This window comes from Triturus cristatus, chromosome 3_2 (assembly GCF_964204655.1).
Source record: "Triturus cristatus chromosome 3_2, aTriCri1.1, whole genome shotgun sequence".
Taxonomy (NCBI): Eukaryota; Metazoa; Chordata; class Amphibia; order Caudata; family Salamandridae; genus Triturus; species Triturus cristatus.
The window spans coordinates 960206715-960225967 of record NC_140584.1 but is presented as its reverse complement, the minus strand read 5'-3'; positions in this window follow the sequence as shown (position 1 = coordinate 960225967).

Below are 19253 nucleotides of genomic sequence, written 5' to 3'. Positions count from 1 at the left end.
TAAAGGTTGCAGTCCTAACTTAAGGACTCCTAAATGCCTGCTGTGAATACCAAAAGTCTTAAAGTTTTTCTCAGTTTTTCTCAGTTTAGGAGTAGTAAAGTTAGGAGTCCTAACTTTACTACTCCTAAACTGAGAAAAATCCTAACTTTAAGACTTTCGGGATTCACAGAAGTCATTTAGGAGTCCTAAAGTTAGGACTCCTAACTTCTGTGAATACCGAAGTTAGTAAGTGCCTTCTGTGAATACCAAAGTTAGTAAGTGCCTTCTGTGAATACCAAAATGGTAGTAAGTTTAGGATTTTGTCTTAAGTTAGTTCTACGAATCAGGCCCCTTATTCCTAGAAATTCTCCAAGACATCTTCAGAAGACTACTCAAGAGCTGGCTCTTTTATACATGACCACCTCATTCAAACCCAAATGAACCGCATATGCATGTACATGTAAATAAATATGTATAATTTGATTATATGTATATTAGATATGTGCATTTCTTTGTACAAAAGGCATACTACTTATGGTTTAAAATATATATTTATTCTTTGGGTCGGCTTAACAAATGTATGTATTACTTATGGTTTAAAAAATATACGTATATTTATAAATTAATTTATGGTTAACATGTATACAGGTGACTGCATAGTTTTCATATACGTTATTTGATTAGATGTTTATGGATCTCTGTTTATTTATTTATCTACCATATTAAGTAAATATGATTGTAACTATTGCATCTGTACGTGCTTCAATATTGAAATATTGAGGGAAATACAATAAAATTTAAAACAAATAATAAAACGCTAATAAATCAGCTTTTATGTACAGCAACACCTGAAAGTCTGAGTTTCTAACTATCTATCCATACTAACCATACTTGCACATATGGAACTTTAGGCAATACAATTTTATACCTCTTCTATATTTCCCTTTATACATGTATACTCTTTCTATGTAATTAGGTATCTATGTATTTTATTACTTTACTTCTACTGTAGAAAGAAGAAAAAAGTCATCTCTCTCCAACGCACTAGGCTATGTCTAATCCTATACCTCTCTCAATATATCCTCTACCTCCACTCTCTGACTCATCCCAAACCTCATTCTACTACCATGATGTACATAAGATCCTTTTTTGACTCTTACTTTCTCTATCCCACCTTGACTCACTCCAGACCTCTATCTACTAGTATGATATCCAATATAACCCTTTCTTGACTCTTGCCTCCTCTGTCGCTCCATGATCCACCCCAAACCTCATTTTATTACTATGATATCCAAAATAATACTTCCTAGACTCATCCCTCCTCTATCCCTCCTTTGACTGATCCCAAATCTCATCTAACTTATATGATCTCCCAAATAACATTTTATAGATTTTTTCCTCCTCTAGCCTCCCTTTATCCTATTAAATCAAACTAACAGACTCACTTGTCTACCGCTCAAATTAACAACTTATATTTCCCTGTACTAATCCACCACTAATCCTTTGGAATCAGGAGTAGCGTGTTTAACACCTCCAAAGGGGTTGCAAGTGATATATAAATACAATTACATTACATGTAGTGAAAAGAGGTAGTGAATTAAGAAAACTGTTGGAGTATGAAAAGAGAATTTAACCCGTTCTATGCCGAGGATGGAACGGTTACGTCATCGGCTATGGTGCCGGTGTGGCGCGGACATAACCGTGACGTTCTTGGCACACCACTGAGAAATCCCTCTGCTGTGAAAAGCAGAGGGATTTCCTTTTAATGCTTTTTTGCCTCGGAGGCAGGGAAGAGCGCTCCAACCTCCTGAGGCATTGTTTTTTTCCAATGGAATGATGATTGTGCGCATGGCGCGCTGACATTAATACATTGAAAGTGAAACTGAAATGAGCCGATTGGCTCATTTCAGTTTCACTGATTAGGTGCTCATGGGGCTATCTCACTCCTTGAGCACCGAAACACATGGGAGAGGTATCATTGGAAAGGGGAGAATCTTCCCTTTCCATTGGTATTCTTCCCTAGTGGATCACTGCTTGCAGGAGGGCAATCCCCAAGCAGGGATCCACCACTAGACACCAGAAAGGGGGGATTTGGGCAAGGGCCTTTGCTACCCCCAACTATTTGGGGGATTTTCAATCTTTCTCCTCCTTGGGGATCAGTTAGGGGCAATAGCCCCCGATCTGTTTCCTCGCGGGGGGCATAAAGCACACTTGGCACCAGGGATTATTTTTATTTGTATATGTAGGGGTGGGGCATGCCTACCCTCCAAAAACAAAAGGGACAGTCTTTCTGCACGCAAGTCTTACCTTTCTAGATTCCCACAGGTGTCATGTTTTCAGAAATATCTGGGTTAAGTAGGTTTCCCTAGATGGCCGCTAACCCGGAACCAAAAACGCAGGTGACTCCCTTGAAAAACCAAATTGTTTTGTGATAGATCATTTTGATGTCTCCACAAAAGGTTTTGGGCCCTTCCCTATTGCGGGTAATTGGCCCACCCAAGTGCAAGTGAGGTACCATTTTTATCGGGAGACCTGGGGTAATGCAGGGTGGTAGGAAATTTGTTGCAATCTGGTGACCCAACTTTTCCCACACAGAAATGTGAGGAAAATGTGATTTGTTTTGCTAAATTTGAGGTTTGCAGAGGATTCTGGTTAAGAAAACGTTCGGGTATCCTTGCAAGCTACACCTCCCTGTACTCTCCCGCTGTCTAGTTTTCAGAAATGTCTGAGCTTGGCAGGTTTCCCAAGATGGCCGTTGAGTCCAGGACCAAAAACGCAGGTGACTCCTTTGCAAATCCAGGTCGTTTGTGATGGATAATTTTGATGCCTCCACAATATGTTTTGGGCCATTTCCTATTGCAGGCACTAGGCCTACCCACACAAAGGAGGCGCCATTTTTATCAGGAGACTTGGGGAATGCTGGGTTGGTGAAAGTTTGTGGCTTCCCACAGATTCCAGAACTTTCCATCACAGAAATGTGAGGAAAGTATGTTTTTTTGACTAAGTTTGAGGTTTGCAAGGGATTCTGGGTAACAGAACCTTGAGAGATCCACACATGTCACCCCATCCTGGATTCCCATGGGTGTCAGGTTTGCTAGGTTTCCTAGGTGCCAGATGAGTTATCGCCCAAAATCCTAAACTAGGCACATTGCCAAAAATGGGTCAGTTTTCACTGGAAAAATGTGATGTGTCCACATTGCGTTTTGAGCTGTGTTCTGCCACAGGCAAGAAGCCTACCCACACAAGTGAGGTACCATTTCTATCAGGAGACGTGGGGGAATGCTGGGTGGGCAAATGTTTGTGGCACCCCACAGATTCCAAAACTTATCATCACAGAAATGTGAGAATAATTGGGTTTTTGTTTTACAAAGTTTGAGGTTTTCTAGGGACACTGGGTAGCAGAAGCTGGTGAGAGCCACACAACTCACCTCATCCTGGATTCCTCTGGGTGTCTAGTTTTCAAAAAGGTATAGATTTGCTAGATTTCTCTAGGTGCCGGCTAAGCTAGGGCCCAAAATCCACAGCTAGACAGATTGCAAAAAAAAGGGTCAGTTTTCACTGTATAGATGTGATGTGTCCATGTTGTGTTTTGGGCCGTTTACTGTCACGGGAACTAGGCCTACCCACACAAGTGAGGTACCATTTTTATAGGGAGACATGGGGGAATGGTAGGTGGGTGGAAGCGCGTGGCTCCCCGCAGATTCCAGAACTTTCCATCACAGAAATGTGAGGAAAATGTTTTTTAGACATATTTTGAGGTTTGCAAGGGATTCTGGGTAACAGAACGTGATGCGGGTCACACAAGTCATCCCATCCTGGATTCCTTTAGGTGCCTAGTTTTAAAAAATTTACAGGTTTATTAGGTTTCCCTATATGCTGGCTGAGCTACGGCCCAAAATCCACAGCTAGGCACATTGCAAAAGGGTCTGTTTTCACTTGAAAAATGTGATAGGTCCCTGTTGAGCTTTGGGCCGTTTCCTTTTCACGGGCACTAAGCTTACCCACAACGGTTGAGGTACCATTTGTATTGGAAGACTTAGGGGAACACAAATGGTAGAAAAGTGTTATTACCATTTGTCTTTCTATGCATTCTGTCTTCCAAATGTAAGACAGTGCGTAAAAAATAAGTCATTTTGAAAAATGCCCTCTAATTCACATGCTAATATGGGCACCCACAAATTCAGAGATGCACAAATAACCATTGCTTCTAAACACCATATCTTGTTCCCATTTCAGAAATACATAGGTTTCCTTGATACCTATATTTCACTCTTTATATTTTACCAAATAAATTGCTGTATACCCAGTACACAATGAAAAACCATTGCAAGGTGCAACTCAGTTATTGGCTTTGTATACCTCTGGTTCTTGGTGAACCTACAAGCCCTATATATCCCCGCAATCAGATGGGTCCCGCGGGCATAACGATATATTGCTTTTAAAAATCTACCATAGTGAGAAGAAGTTGCAGGTGAAAATGTAGGCACCAATGGCTGTGTTTTTTCAACTCAATTTCAATATTTATTTATTTCAGCTGTTACTTTCCGTAGGAAAACCTTAAAGGATCTTCACAAATGACCCCTTGCTGAGTTCGGAATTTTCTATACTTTCAGAAATGTATAGCTTTTTGGGTCCATTATTGGTTTCACACCCATTTCTGCCACTAACTGGAAAGAGGTAGAAAGCACAAAAAACAGGAAAAAAAAGGTATGTCCTAATAAAATACCAAAACTGTGTAGAACATTTTGGCTTTCTGACATAGGTCTGCCTGATCCTGAAAGCTGGTAAGATGTTAATTTTAACACCACAACCCCTTTGTCAATACCATTTAAATGGAAAAAACAGACGCTTTCTTCTGCAGCACTTTCTTCCCATTTTTCCTCCCAAAAAACAAAATGTAAGTGTATTTTGGCTAATTTCTTGGTTCCCTCCAGGGGAATCCAGCATCCAGGGTTCCTTTAGAATCCTCAGGGTGTTGGAAGAAAAGGACGCTATTTTGACGTGAATATCTTATGTGGACAAAATGTTATGGGGGCCTAAGCGCAAACTACCACAAATAGCTCAAAAAGGGTGTGGCACGGGGGAAGAGAAACATGCAGCGAAAGGGTTAAATGTTTGCACCTTTTGGTGTGTTCAATGATAATCATTCGTAGTGTCATTCTGAAAACCGTTCATCTTAACCTTAGTTAGATTCATCCTGTTTGAGAAGAGTTGTTGCTCAACCTCCCACTCCCATGTGTAGTCCTCTTGGTTTGGAACCAGCAATTTTTGCAGGTCAATTTTTACAATCCCTTAGCAAGACATAACTATATTAGCATTAAGAGGAGGTATTTATCACGGTTCTTTCAGGTTTCCTTCTGAGTTGTTTCTTACCGTAAGCATTCTTGTCTGGCCAATCCCATCCTTTGTGCTGTTAAAGCAGTCTGAGTTGGTGGTGCCTAAATCTGCACCCTTTTAGGATCATGCCAATCCAGAGGATGTCACATCTGACATTGGGCGAAAAAGAATGCTCTTCATAATAATAAATATCTCAGCAATCATAAAGGGTAAAGACTAGGTGCACCTAAACATTGTTCATAAGACGTCCCAGACCTCCCTACCTGTATTATATTTAACTGGAACACAGCTTGACATGTTAGTCTGAAGCCTATCCGAAGATTTCATCTGATTATTTTCCAAATCCTTTAAAGTCACCACAGACCTTAATGCCAGTAGACTTTACAGAAGAGCCCAGATTGTCAGCATCTCTCCCAAGCCACCTGTTAGATTGATTGCCCGGCCCAATTGCTAAGCTCTGTTTTTTTTTCTCACCTTTTTCATGCATTAAGGTCTATGACGCAAGTACGGGTTACCTCGCACTCGAATCCTGCAGTGACTACAAAGGACAGAAAACAATGCTTTTATAAGTTTATTAGGACGTTTACAGAAGCTTCTGTGTCGTACCATTTTCATTCTGCTGGCACGGTAATTGCACAATGTCAACCTGAAACACTGAAGAGAATGCGTACGTTTTTCTCTGGTGATTGCGGCAGAAATAAATGACAATTAAACACGTACTGCTTCTGTTAGTAAAAATGAAGCTAATGAGCCCATGTTAATGATGGCTTCAGCACTAGTCCTCGTAGTGCTGTAACACCCTCAAAATCCGTTCAATGCACAATGTTACCATTGATCAAGGCCTGTGACACACGTAACTATTTCAAAACCTAGAAGATGCATTGACAAATGACACCCCCTGTGAGCTAATTGGAAATGAATCCTTTTCAATATCACTGTTATGTGCACTAATGTATGTATACTGTAAGTGAGAGAAAATTCTAAATTATCTTGGCTTCTTGTCAATACATCTACTCATTGGGCATTGTGATAATGTATGTAGGTTGAGCGTGCTACTATCTGAAGGTTTCTTTGCACTGAAGCTCAGTTGAAACAGTGAGGAGTACATAAAAGTTATTTGAAGTGTAAACAGAATTTAAAAAGTCTTAAATTCCTTCTCAAAGCACAAGTAGAAGGAGTTGTATCTAAGTTCAGAGGGTATAGTATTCAAATTGAGGGAGCCAGGAGCAAGAAGGCACAGTTTACTGAAAAGCCTTACGTACAAGTTTTTTGTTTGGACTTTGATATAGCACGAACTCGACCCGAAGGTATCAGAGCGCTTTACATGAGCACCAGTTGCGTTACAGACGGACCAGTGCCTGGAATGGAAAAATAGAAGTGCAGGTACTCCGTACCAGACTACCTGCTTGTTTCTAAGAAGTGCCTGTACACTACAATTAAAAGTATTACGTCTCTCTTGAGAAGTGCCCTACTCTCCCTCTCAGAATAAAAAAGTGCTGGTACTCCTACCGGCCCATTTACAGCACTGAGACGGACACATTGATTTTGTTAGGCACTTGGAGATTAAATGATTTGCCCAGCATCACAGGGTGTTGAGCGTCCCTGCCAAACCTCGAACCGGGTTCCCCAGCTTCGAGGTCGACCGTTCTAGCCGTTAGGCCACATCTCTGTGAACGATTAATAATCAGAGAGAAAGAACCGCGAGATCTAGATAAGAATATATGATTCAATGTTTAGTAAGGACTCTAGGAGCTGTGTGCGGTGCCTTAATTGTGACACAGGCCTTAATTAGAAGCCAGTGCACAGCTTTCAGAAGTAGGCTGGCTTGTCAGACCTGGGGTGCAGCTGCCACCAAGCCGGCAGCTTGATTTCGGATAGACTGAACGGAGTTAATGAAAGACAAACTAATGCCTAAATAGGTACCAATAAAAAAGTTGATTCTAAAGCCAATGAGCCCTGAAATAGCCTCACGTCGACTAGCTCCGGAAAGCAAGTGGACGATGACATTTCTTCAAACAGAAAGTATAGAAAGAGGTAACTGCTGTTACTGTCCATCTGTATAGAGTCATCAAATGTATCCCCAAGACTTTTACTGTTTGACGGTTTGGGGTGGGGGCCAAAATGAGGGAGCTAAAGAGAGAGGTGTCCGAGAGTGGTGTTGCCAGTGGTGATGAGAATCTCCATTTTATCCTTGTTGAGCTTGAACCAGTGAGTGCCATCTACTCTCTGGCTGCCTTCACACCAATGAATTCTTCCTGGTGTCATACATCAGTGAAATATTGAGTGCCGAGTTGAATTCTGAATACAGGTGTGCATATCTTATGTCTGCTAGTCTAGCAACTCTCAAACAAAAACACTCATCTGCAGGATAATTACATTTCTTTATTTCAACTCTTCAGTGCTGGTACTTTGCTTCATGAACACAGGTCATGCACGCCGTTTAATTCAGCTCTGGAGCCCACTCTTCTTCATCGTTTTCTGAGTTCACACATAAACACCCCTTTGGTCTACTGAGATTTTAATCTGCTATATATTCTGTAGTCTTTTTCTTATGAGAGAAATAGCAAGAATAGAGATTGAGGAGAGAGCTCGCTCACCTTCTCTTTTCTAATGCAACAAACAATGAAAAACAAGCTTGCTACCACAGAATATTAACTCTTGATATGTCCTTCACACATCTGAATAGTAAAAACATTGTAGGTGTTTGAAAAGAACCTTCACCCGCTAACATAATTATTGAATATTATCATTCAACTTCACAAACATAGTATATTTGCTTGCCCATGAGGTCTCCACTATGTAGGGATGACAACAAGAAAAATAAAGACACGTATATGTGAACATCAGCAACATCCGATACAAACAGAACACCATAAAAATGACAGATCATTTCCTCAGAGAAGGTCACACTACCAATGATATGAAATGGGTCATTACAGAACAATTGGAGAGTAACATCAATAACACAGAGTGACTGCTGCTTCAACAAAACCGGTTTGAAGGATAATATTCTGTGGAATACAATACAGTTATAATATGACCTTGTAAATTGACCATCCACCTCCACAGTAATTAGATTTAGTTGTGAACACAACCCACCATCACAATCCTTAGAGCATACTCGCAATATAAGGCACTTTACAACAATTAACAATATACACCCACTGCCTTAAACCAATCTCCTTTATCAAAAGGTAGAACATGCTGGCAAAACAAGCAGTACTTCTTTCTAGATGTATGCTCTTATTATAACTCAACTGTAAGTGAGGGCTCATTTAGATCACATGGGCCGTGAATATGACTAACTTTTAGCCACATCATTGTCCACATAGGGATAAATAAATACAGTGAATGTTTTTTAGTGTTATGTTTTTAGAACTGTTACAGTGCTTAATTAAGAATCACCGATGCATATGATGTGTTACCCTACATCTGTTACAGCTGCGAAACTCTGCCAATCTCTGTAATCCAGGCTAATTCTGTGCCACATTGGCTGCCAGTTCGCCAAAGAATATATTTTAAATCCCTATGTACTGTGTTTAAAACAGTACATGGGATGGGCCCAAAAGCCTTGCAGAAAACATTTACATGGTATGCTCCCAGTAGAAATCTCCGCTCAGCAAGTACAAATCTGGTGGTTACTACGAGATTCAAGAAGACTAGGACAGGTGGCAGAGCTTTCAGCGTAGCAGCCTCACGGCTCTGGAACGATCTTCCCTTAGATATTAGACAAACTCAAACCCTACTTCCATTGAGGAAGAGGTTGAAGACCTGGCTCTTCCCGAGGGAGGAGTAATCTCATTATCGTCTGGTCAGGTATATCTATATGCACACAGATATTAGGCTAAGTCTCAGCGCCGGATACCCGTGGGGTGAAAGTTTGCGCTATATGAGTTCTTTTTACATTATATTTACATTACATTAATGATCTAGTCCCACTGCACCACTTTCAGGGTGTGACTTCAAACCCAATTCAAGACTATTGAACCAGCGCTGGGCCAACCCTCATATCATTTGTTATCCAATAGGCCTGTTACGCTGACTGAGAGGTGAAGGGAGTTAGTATTGAATCAAACAATCTCATTAAAGGAGACTGGGTACAGGTAAGTCAGAGACAGCAACGGAAAACAGACATTCCTTTCGCCACTGATCCTTTACAGGTGGTGGCATTCCTTTTGCCAATGATTCTTTACAGGTGGTGGCGTGCAAAGGACACATGGTGACAGCACATTGTGCTGGGCAGTCCATCACTCAAGACATATCACAGTTTAAACACCTACCACAACACTTGCCAGCTCCTGAAACTACGCTGGAGGTGACCCGGCCCACAGGTCCGACTCATGCACCTGAGCCTGTGTCGCCGTTGCTTGATCAGGATGGACTTCGATCTCCTCAGATCACCCGAGACAACCGACAACTGCGAGCTCCTCCCAGACTTATTGTGATTTTAAATGATGTCTACCACTTTTCATTTAACAACCGGGGAGATGCAGCATAGTGATGCTATACGTACTAGAACCCTCGTGGTTCTGGGCGGACTCTGAACAGGAACTACGTGATATGCGGGGGAGATGTCAGTGTGTGGTTCTGGGAAGTAAGATTTAAGTGCAGTGCGATACCAACTGTTGGAGTATAAAGATATACTCAACTGCAGCTCCTGTGTGTTGCGTAATCTATTTGCATGTTCCAGGGCTGTGGAAGACACTACAGTGCTGATCATACACTTCAAATATATAGCTGACTGCTCCCGGGAGCAGAATTAGGGGAGGTGGAGCTTCGAGTTGAGCAGCACAGTGTAGCAGAGGGACAAGAGGGTGGTTGCGTGTGGCTAACTCTGGTGTAGTCTGTCTGGTGTGAGCCGTGAAGCATGCGGAAGCGGCCAGTCTAGGCATCGGTGTGACTTGCAGCTTGGGCTCAGTGCTATTTCATCCACCCTCCTTCTCCCCACCCGTTTTGTTAATCTTGAGGCAGAATCACCAACCTCTGCCACTGCTGACCAGAGCACAGTCTGCACGCCTACAATGCACCCCCACCCGAGCCCAGTGGTAGTGGGGCCAAAAAGCTAAAGAGACAAAGGACAAAAGGATAGGAGCTGGAGCTCCTCTCCTCAACTACTATCCGAGGGAGCTGCAGCAGGAGGCAGTGGGTCAGCTGGCATGGCAGCTGGAGCCTTGTTTTCATTGAGTTTTGCTTTGCTTAATTGCCCCCTAAGCCCTCTCGACTCTGGTCGAGGCCGCCATGAAGTCTGAGTTAGCTTTGTGGCCTGTGCTCAGCACCTGCATCTTGAAGTCATCAGCATCAAGCCTCAAGGCCCCTGCTGAGCCGGTGTTTGGAGCCACGCATCCATTACTAAGGTACTGCTTTGCGCACCGATTGTACCAACCGCATAATACCTGTACAATAACCTAGTACCTCCCGCACCGTAACTGCCCTCATGAAAAAGGAAAAATAAAAGCTCCAGCGCAGCAGAAAGTAGTAAAAGAAAGTCACAAGGGCTGGCCAGGTTTGTGAAAGTTGATGGCAGCTGCACAGGATGTCCCGTGGGCAGCATTTCGGGACGGATGGCCCTGCTTCAGCCACAATAACTGACTTTTTCAAGAAGGTCAGTGACGGTAGGGCAAACACTCCAGCCACCAAAGCTTCTGCAGGGGACATCACGGATCATAACACTACTGCAGGAGCAGTCGTATGGAACACAACCCTCCTCACGATAAACCGAATCCATGAACCAGCAAATGGCAGCAGCGGCGGGCGTGGGGAAGACGTGCGAGTGGTGTAGGTGTAGGGGGGGTCCTCAAGCCAGACCAAACTTCTCCGGGCCTCAGTGTTAACTCATTCAACATGAAAGTTTTAACCCCCTTAGATCCAGCAGGTGGTATCACAAACTTTTTCATCAGTCACTATTCCACTCTCATCGGTTGTGCCAAGTCAGCCATCCCTAATGTACAGTGCTTCAGCAAACCATTAGCACATTCGGCAGACCAATGAGCCCAACCCCGTCCCTTTCTAAAGAAGGGGCTCATTTGGGAGCCACATCATCGACAGAAACTTCCACACTCCGGCCAGCCATGAAATGTCAAAGAGTAAAAGCCCATGTCAACGTTTCCTTGGTGAGGCCAGATGCAGACAGAGTCCAAGACTAGGGCTGAGAGTTCAGAGGCAGCAAGTTTAAAACCGTATTAAGGAACAGCTGGAACCTCTTGGGATTACTACGCCCACCAATGCAGCACCCATCAAAATTAGACATACAGGTGGGCTTATTAAATGCTTTGGCCATCTTTACATCCGGAATAGACACAAAACTGAAACAGTTTAACCACCCTCTAATGTGTGCCCAGGCAGACATAGAGGGCAATGTCACCATCTGCCCCTGTTCACCAATTGTGCACAAACGGAACCCTTTACCAGCGGTACTAAATGTTGTGCCCGCTGAAGTAAAAGCCATAACTGGACCAACAGGGTTAACAGGTCTAACAGCTGTTCAAAATCATAGTAGCACTACTCTGCTCACTCGGGCTGTGGACGGTGGGTCTGAGATGTTTTCTACTCTGAGCACCCACCTAAGTCAAGGGATCTTCATTAACGAATGCGGAAGTTGCTTCTCTAGTACCAGTATCTAATCAGAACATATCTTTCAAAGACCCAGTTGCTTCTCATTCGGAATCCCACCCACCCCCTTCTGTGCACACTTATAACAAAGGCCCAAGTGCTCCAGCTTCAAAAGTCATTACTTTCTTCCCAAGCAACGCAGACCCTGCACCAACCTCAGAGCCTGAAATACACTTACAACAGGAAACACTCATAAAGGCACAAATAAAAGATCCAAGTGCAAAAATAATGGCCGTAAGAGCAGAAAACCTGCAATCTATGGATGAAGGGGTTTCAGTAAATGACAGAAGGGGACAAAAATGGCACCCGCAGCATCAACAATTTAGCTTAGAATCATAACAAAATGGGTCAAACCCAGGGAATCCAGGAGATAAACCTGACGGTACTTTCCACGAAAATACATATCTGTGAATGTTAACAACCTCCATAGCGCAGTTCTGGGACAATAAGCATTCAAACCTCTCTTCTGGCAGCGCACTGGGAAGTAGTTACCATTTGTCACCTGATGAATGTTTTTTGTTGACTGAGAGGCAGAAGGAATTTGAGATTCAATAAAACAATTTATAGGGTGTGTAACCCATTTGGCCCCACAATAAGGACCAGGAATCGGTGACTAAAGTTAAGTGGGTTTATTACAAGTTAATAATCATTCCATTAAATATCGAAATCAGGAACATATTGAAGTTAAGAATTATAACAAGCAAATTAAGGCATCAAAGCAAATTCTGACTCAGTTGCACAAAGCATACAATTAGTGCAGTCAGAACAATTCAGATACCAAGAAACAGGAATCGTGCTCCTTTAAGAAACTCCGCTCCTCCTTCCTAAACATGAATGGATTTCTAAATCTAAATTTTGATCGGGTCATAGGGAAAGGTCTCAAAGAATTTAGGAAAGAGGGAAGGTGTCAGCATGGAGAAGATTTCAGAAGAACTCTTCTAAAGGGAACTAGTGTTTAGCATAATGCCACACGCTCGCAAGAAGAAAAGAAGCAACAAGGTCTACACCTCTTGGAATCCAAAGGGATAAACTATAATAGTGTATACATTAATTAAAACTCACAGTTAATTCAATATCAGTTATATTTCTCTCCACCCCTCCAGGGTCCAATGTTGTTAAACTTCACATTGTGTAGTGGCAACATCACTAGACTTTCCCATCCAGAAGAACTTGGACAGTCACGGTAACCTTGAGTGTCCTTCCGTTCCTGATATGTGATGAATAGGAGGCTTCTTCAGCTCATTAGCTCTTCACGATCCTGCCAAGATTTCTGTCTCTGAGGCTGAGGCCTCACTATCAATAATACAGCGGTACTCCTTTCTCTGACTATGAAATCATGAGAACGCACCTACAAAGGCAAAACAAACAGAGAAAGCAAAATGCATTTCAAATTAAGTCCTATACTCAAGCTAACTTTAGTCAAGCATTTCAATGTGCATTCCAAATACATGATTATAGGTGAATGCAGTGCTTCATTTGAGCTGGTGGTTACCGGTGCTCGGCACCGGCACGTTATTGCCAATACCAGCTCGTATGACAGCCTGCCACATGGTGGCGCTGTTTGTCTTATTTTTTTAGGATAACAACAGCTGTTGTTTAATGTTTAAATATACATTAAAATCACTAATACCCGCCATCCAAAGCTATAAGAAAAGCTTGGGTGGCATGTATTAGTCATTTTAATGTATATTTAAAGGCTGAATGATCACACTTTTATGAGTGTGATTGCTAGTAGTGACCGGTTTCGATTGTGCTAACACGGGGAATGTGTGGTTCTCCCCTCGCTCCTTCTCAGCACAGCAGCAGCAGGTCAGGTAAGGGTCAAGACCGGCAGTCAGGCGAGGACACACACTCGGGTGCACGATGCACTTTTAGAGCAGACAAGGGCACGAAAAAGGAAGCAGAAACCGGTGGGTGGGAGAGATGGGAGATGTAGTCCACTCCCCCAGTGATGCCTCCTGGTGCCCAAATTCGATGGTGCCAACACGGGTATGTGTGGTTCTCTCCTTGCTCCTCCTCAGCACAGCAGCAGCAGGTCAGGTAAGGTTCATGACTGGCAGTCAGGCGAGCACTCTTCAGAGTCACATCTTCTCATAACATTTCCAGTCATGTTGTCAGGCCCTTTATTTAACAATAAGAGAAATAAAGGATCCCAGCACAATCAGAATTACACAAATGTATATAGTTTGTCTTCAAGATTCAGGCCATTAAGTGACTTAGAATCTAAATGTATAATGTACCTTGTTTCTGTTTCCCTAGTAGCCGCTCACGGTTACCGCCTCTCAGCTTTTTGGAATTATAGCAATGACAAAGTATTCTAAACATTTGTGGTGTTCCTTGAAATAACTAGCCACTGGGTATGAAAAATCTTCATTTCTAATGGCCCTCAAGTGTTGCAGGACCCTTTTATGGGCTTACAATATTGTGTTGCCCACGTATCTCAACCCACACTTACATGACGATACGTATACAGCAAATTCAGTCTTTTAGTTGTAGAAACCACCTTTTGATTGGTTTCTCATCGAACGGTGTTACATATTCCACTATTTTCACCCCAAAGCCACAAGCTTTGCACTTACTACATTTATGGAAGCCTTTAGACTGATGTAATCAGTTTTTCTGCTCAATAACCTCAGTCCTACTCTTAACCAGGACATCCTTCATGGAATAAGCTCTTTTGTATGTAATGGTGAGTTAGGCCCTAGATTGGGATCCCTACAGATTAAGTGCCGGTGCTTCCAAATGATGGATCTTAATTCTGTTTCTTGCTTGATGTATGCTGTTATCAGCCTGTTAACTGGTTTATTTTCCCTCTTCTACTTATTAGAGAAGAGTAACGATTCTCATCTCTTTTGATTTACCATAGCCACTGTTTTCTCTAAGAACTCTTTTGTATATCCACGTTCTAAGAATCTGTTAACAGACTCTTCCTGAGATCTCTCCAAATCATTGGTGCAACTACAATTTCTTTTTAATCTTAGCATTTCCTCAAGTGCCATTAAGAGATAGTCCTCACTCCATGGTATGTCATAAATCCTTTTAAGGAAATCTTTAATGAATGATGATAAGATCCGCACGTCTTCTTACAACATAAATCCTTTTAAGTAAATCTTTAATGAATGATGGTAAGTTCCTCACGTGTTCTTGCAACAAAAAGAAAAGTTGATATACCTTGATGTATTTTAACAAAAAGGATTTCTTCAGCTGAAATGATAGGCCTTCCAGGTCGTTGGGACTGATTTTTATGAATCTTCGGAATCAAATAAAAAGGTGGCGTTTTTGGGAAGTCATTCCTCAGAAAAATATATTTATCCTGGTTTAACAAACCTACAGTTATCGATTCTGTTTGGATTGGTACTGGATCTTGACTTGCCACATACTCTCTCAACTGCTCTTGATATAACACTCCTCATCATTCAACTGTTTGTATGCCTCTATTTTATATATCTCGGGGGCCATAAAACAGTGTTGCCTCCTTTGTCCGGATTGCATATCACTGCTTGCTCCTGGGATTGTCGTTTTTTGATTAGACCATCATACAATTGCTATTGATGATCATACTTTTTATGTACTTCACTAATTGTTTTGTTCAATTTCTTCAATTTATCAACATCCCACTCATGGAAAAGATCGATGGAGTCCTTAGGAGATACTGCCACATAAGTCAACGAAGTTTTGAGTAGGGTATCTGCTTCTCCACAGACATGAAGTTCCATAGTGTCAATAATGTGTTGCTCCGAGACTGGTTCAAATATATTCAAGTTCTCATTCTCCAATTCTTGGAGTTCCGGCATCAATCGTATGTCTGAAATTTGTAAATGCTCCTGATCAGCATTACTACCTGATGCATGAATAGTATTATTTTTGACTTTGGGAAGATGATACTATGCTAGTTTTAACTTCAGAATATATTTTTAGATTTGTGTTTGACAATAATTGAGCGAACTTTGCTGCCAAAAGGATAAACCAACCGATAGTATTTGTTGTTCCGCTTTTGAAAACACAATTCTTGAAAGATTATTGATAGTCTTTGAGTCTCCATAAATCACTTTTTCTTCTATTTTTGCTTTTGCTTTGAGCCCCCTACAGCGCCTACTGCAATCTCGTGTTCTTTCATTCCTCCTTTGTCCGGCTTGAATCTTTGACCTATCAGCCTGAGTGTTTGGTGCCAATCTAGCCGTAAAAAATCAATATCCTCAATCAGAGATGGCTTGTTGCGTCCACTTTTTGAGCATACTGCAGCCCTTCCATCCTCTGAATCAGTCTTAGTTTCAGAGCTCGGTTCTGAGCCTGTTTCACTGAGTTTGCTGTCCTGAAGTGCCAACTTTGCCTCTTGAAGTTGTCAAAGCGCCTTGCAAATGTAAATATCTGGCGCTGCTCATAATCGATTTTGTCTCAAATGTTTGCGATTTTCTTGCCTTGATAATTTCTTCTTTGTTTTTCAGGCGATCAACCACTTCCTCATGGTATTTATGCACCATGTCCTGTTGTTCATGTGCATTAATCTCCCAATTAAGTTGATCTATTTGGTTTTCTGCATACTTCACTAAGATTTGCGCAAGACGGGTTGATATATATACTGACATTATAGCAAGAAAAAACCACTGACATTTATCAGTTGCCAGTGCTGGTCAGGGACTCTGCTCTCCTCCTCCTCAGCAGCTCCGTTGTTGTGCCGCTGCCCCCTACACCTCTCTGAGAAGGTAGGTGTTCGAGGCCCTCCTCCACCTGCAGGCTCCTGCTTGCGCCTCATCTCTAGTGGTACAGTGGGAGAGCCTTGCTCTTCTGCTGGTCCGCTGTTGTATGTCTTGGGGCACGTTTTCTGTTTTTTTGTCTGTTTTTTATTATGCCTTTGCAAGTGTTATTTTCTATCTTTCTGTTTCTTTTGCCTGTTTCAAATTTTTGCTTGAAGCTGTGCCGTTTTTTGTGTCCTCCATGCCCGTTTTGCCACCCTTTCCCGCCACTGCTGCCCCGCGGTCCCTCCCCCATGCAGGTTCTCACAGGTTCCCGCCTCCCAGCTGCGCTTCCCTTCCCCTTCCCAATTTAATGTCGGCAGCTGAGCGGGCATGTGAGCAAGACCACTGACCTCCTGGTCAGGGACTCTGCTCTCCGCCACAGAAGCTCCGCGGTTGTGTCGCTGCCCCTACACCTTTCTGAGAAGGTAGGTGTTCTAGGCCCTCCTCCACCCTCAGGCTTCTGGCTATGCCTCATTCCAGGTGTTCCAGTGGGAGAGCATTGCTCTTTTGCTGGTGCGCTGTTGTCTGTCTTTGTGTTTGTGCCCGTTTTCTGTTTTTGCCTGTTTTCATTTTTTGCTTGTACCTATGCCGTTGTTTGTGCCCTCCGTGCCCGTTTCTCCACCCTTTCCTGCCTTTTCTGCCACGCGACCCCTCCCTCCTGCAGGCTCCCGCTCCCACCTCCCAGCACGCTTCCCTCCCCCTTCCCTATTTAATGGCAGGTACTGCGTGGTCAAGCCAATGGCATGCCAAAGGCCAGCCCGCCTGCGCCCGTCCGTGACCTGACCAGCGCTAGGGACCCTGGCTCTCCGACCACCCACCGCTACAACTCAGCTGACCTCCTTGCACTAAACCTCAGAAGGAACAACAACTGCCAGCTGTCTACGCTGAACACCACCCACGGCCAGTTCTCCTGGAGACACTGCCGACAGACCTTCACCATCCTTGGCACCCCCACGCCCACCCCCCTCACGCCGGATCCCAGCACCCCCGACGCCTTGAGGTGCATCCTCCTCAACGTGCGCTCCCTGCACAGATATGCTGTAGAGATATGGGACCACCTCGACACCCTCTCGCCAGACGTCACCTTCTTCATGGAAACCTGGACCAACCCCACCGCAGCCCCTGACATCGCCACCGCCATCCCCAACGGATACAAGATCCAGAGGAAGGACCGCCCCAACCGCCCAGAAGGAGGACTCGCCATCGCACATAGTAGCTTCCCCCGACTCACCACCTCCAGCACGAGCGACTCCCCATCCACCACCGAACACCTTCATTTCCAGATCCAAACCAGCTCCAGAACGACCTTACCCGGCACCCTCACCTACAGACCCCCCGGATCTCGAACCATATTCACCACTACCAGTGCCGACCTCATCGCGCCTAGGCCATCGCCTCCCTGGACTACAATCTCATCGGAGACCTCAACTTCCACCTCAACAACCTCAGCGACCCCCCACTCTGCCACCAGACTGAAACAGCTCGTCACCACCCCCACCCACAAGGCAGGAAACACCCTCAACCACATTTTCGTAGGAGGCAACAACATCCAGTTCAGCCACACCATGCAATCCCCCTGGACGGACCACCACTGCATACACTTCTCTTTCGACAAAGCCACCGCCCCAAACCTACACCACGCCCTCCACAAAGGAACTGGAGCACCTCAACTCCACCATCATCCACAATCCCCCCACCACGACAGACGCCAACTCCGTACCAAAGAACATCCCAGATGGATCACCAACTGTGCAGACAAGCTCGCCCCCTCTACAATCCCGACAGACAGCACTCAGGGAAGGCCACCTGGTTTACCACCGACCTTCAAGAATCCAGACGCACCTTCAGACTTCTCAAGAAGCTATGGAGAAACAGCTAAACCTCAGAAGACCGTACCACCTACAAGAACGCCATAATGAAATACCAAAAACTCAGCAGATCCACCAAAAGGACCTTCATCCGAGACAAAATCCACGCCAACGCCAGCCACTCCAAGGAACTCTCCAGCATCATGTGTCAGGAACTCCCCAAGCCCCCCGCGAAGCCACGGACGTCACATCCTCCCAGGACCTCTGCAACAAACTCGGCTCCTACTTCCACCTGAAAATAAGATCCCTTTACAACAACTTCAATGAATAGACTCCAGACACCGAAGCCATTCCTCCCCCCAGCAACAACAGCCAGCCTACTATCTCCTCCTGGACCCCAGTCACCACCGAAGACACCGCATCGACCATGAAAGGCATTCACTCAGGAGCCCTCATGGACCCCTGCACTCCGCACATCTTCCACAGAGCCGCAATAGTACCTGAGCTACGACGCACCATCAATGCCACTTTTGAAGCAGGCACATTACCTGACGACTGGAAACACGCAGAAGTCAAGCCCCTCCTCAAAAAGCCCTCGGCAGATCCGATGGACCTCAAGAACTACAGGCTCATCTCTCTCCTCCCTTTCACAGCCAAAGTCACCGAGAAGATCGTCAACGCCCAACTAACGAACTTCATCAAAGAGAACTCCATCCTCAACCCCTCCAAATCCGGATTCTGCAGCAATCACAGCATCGAGACCGCCCTACTCGCCACCACAGAC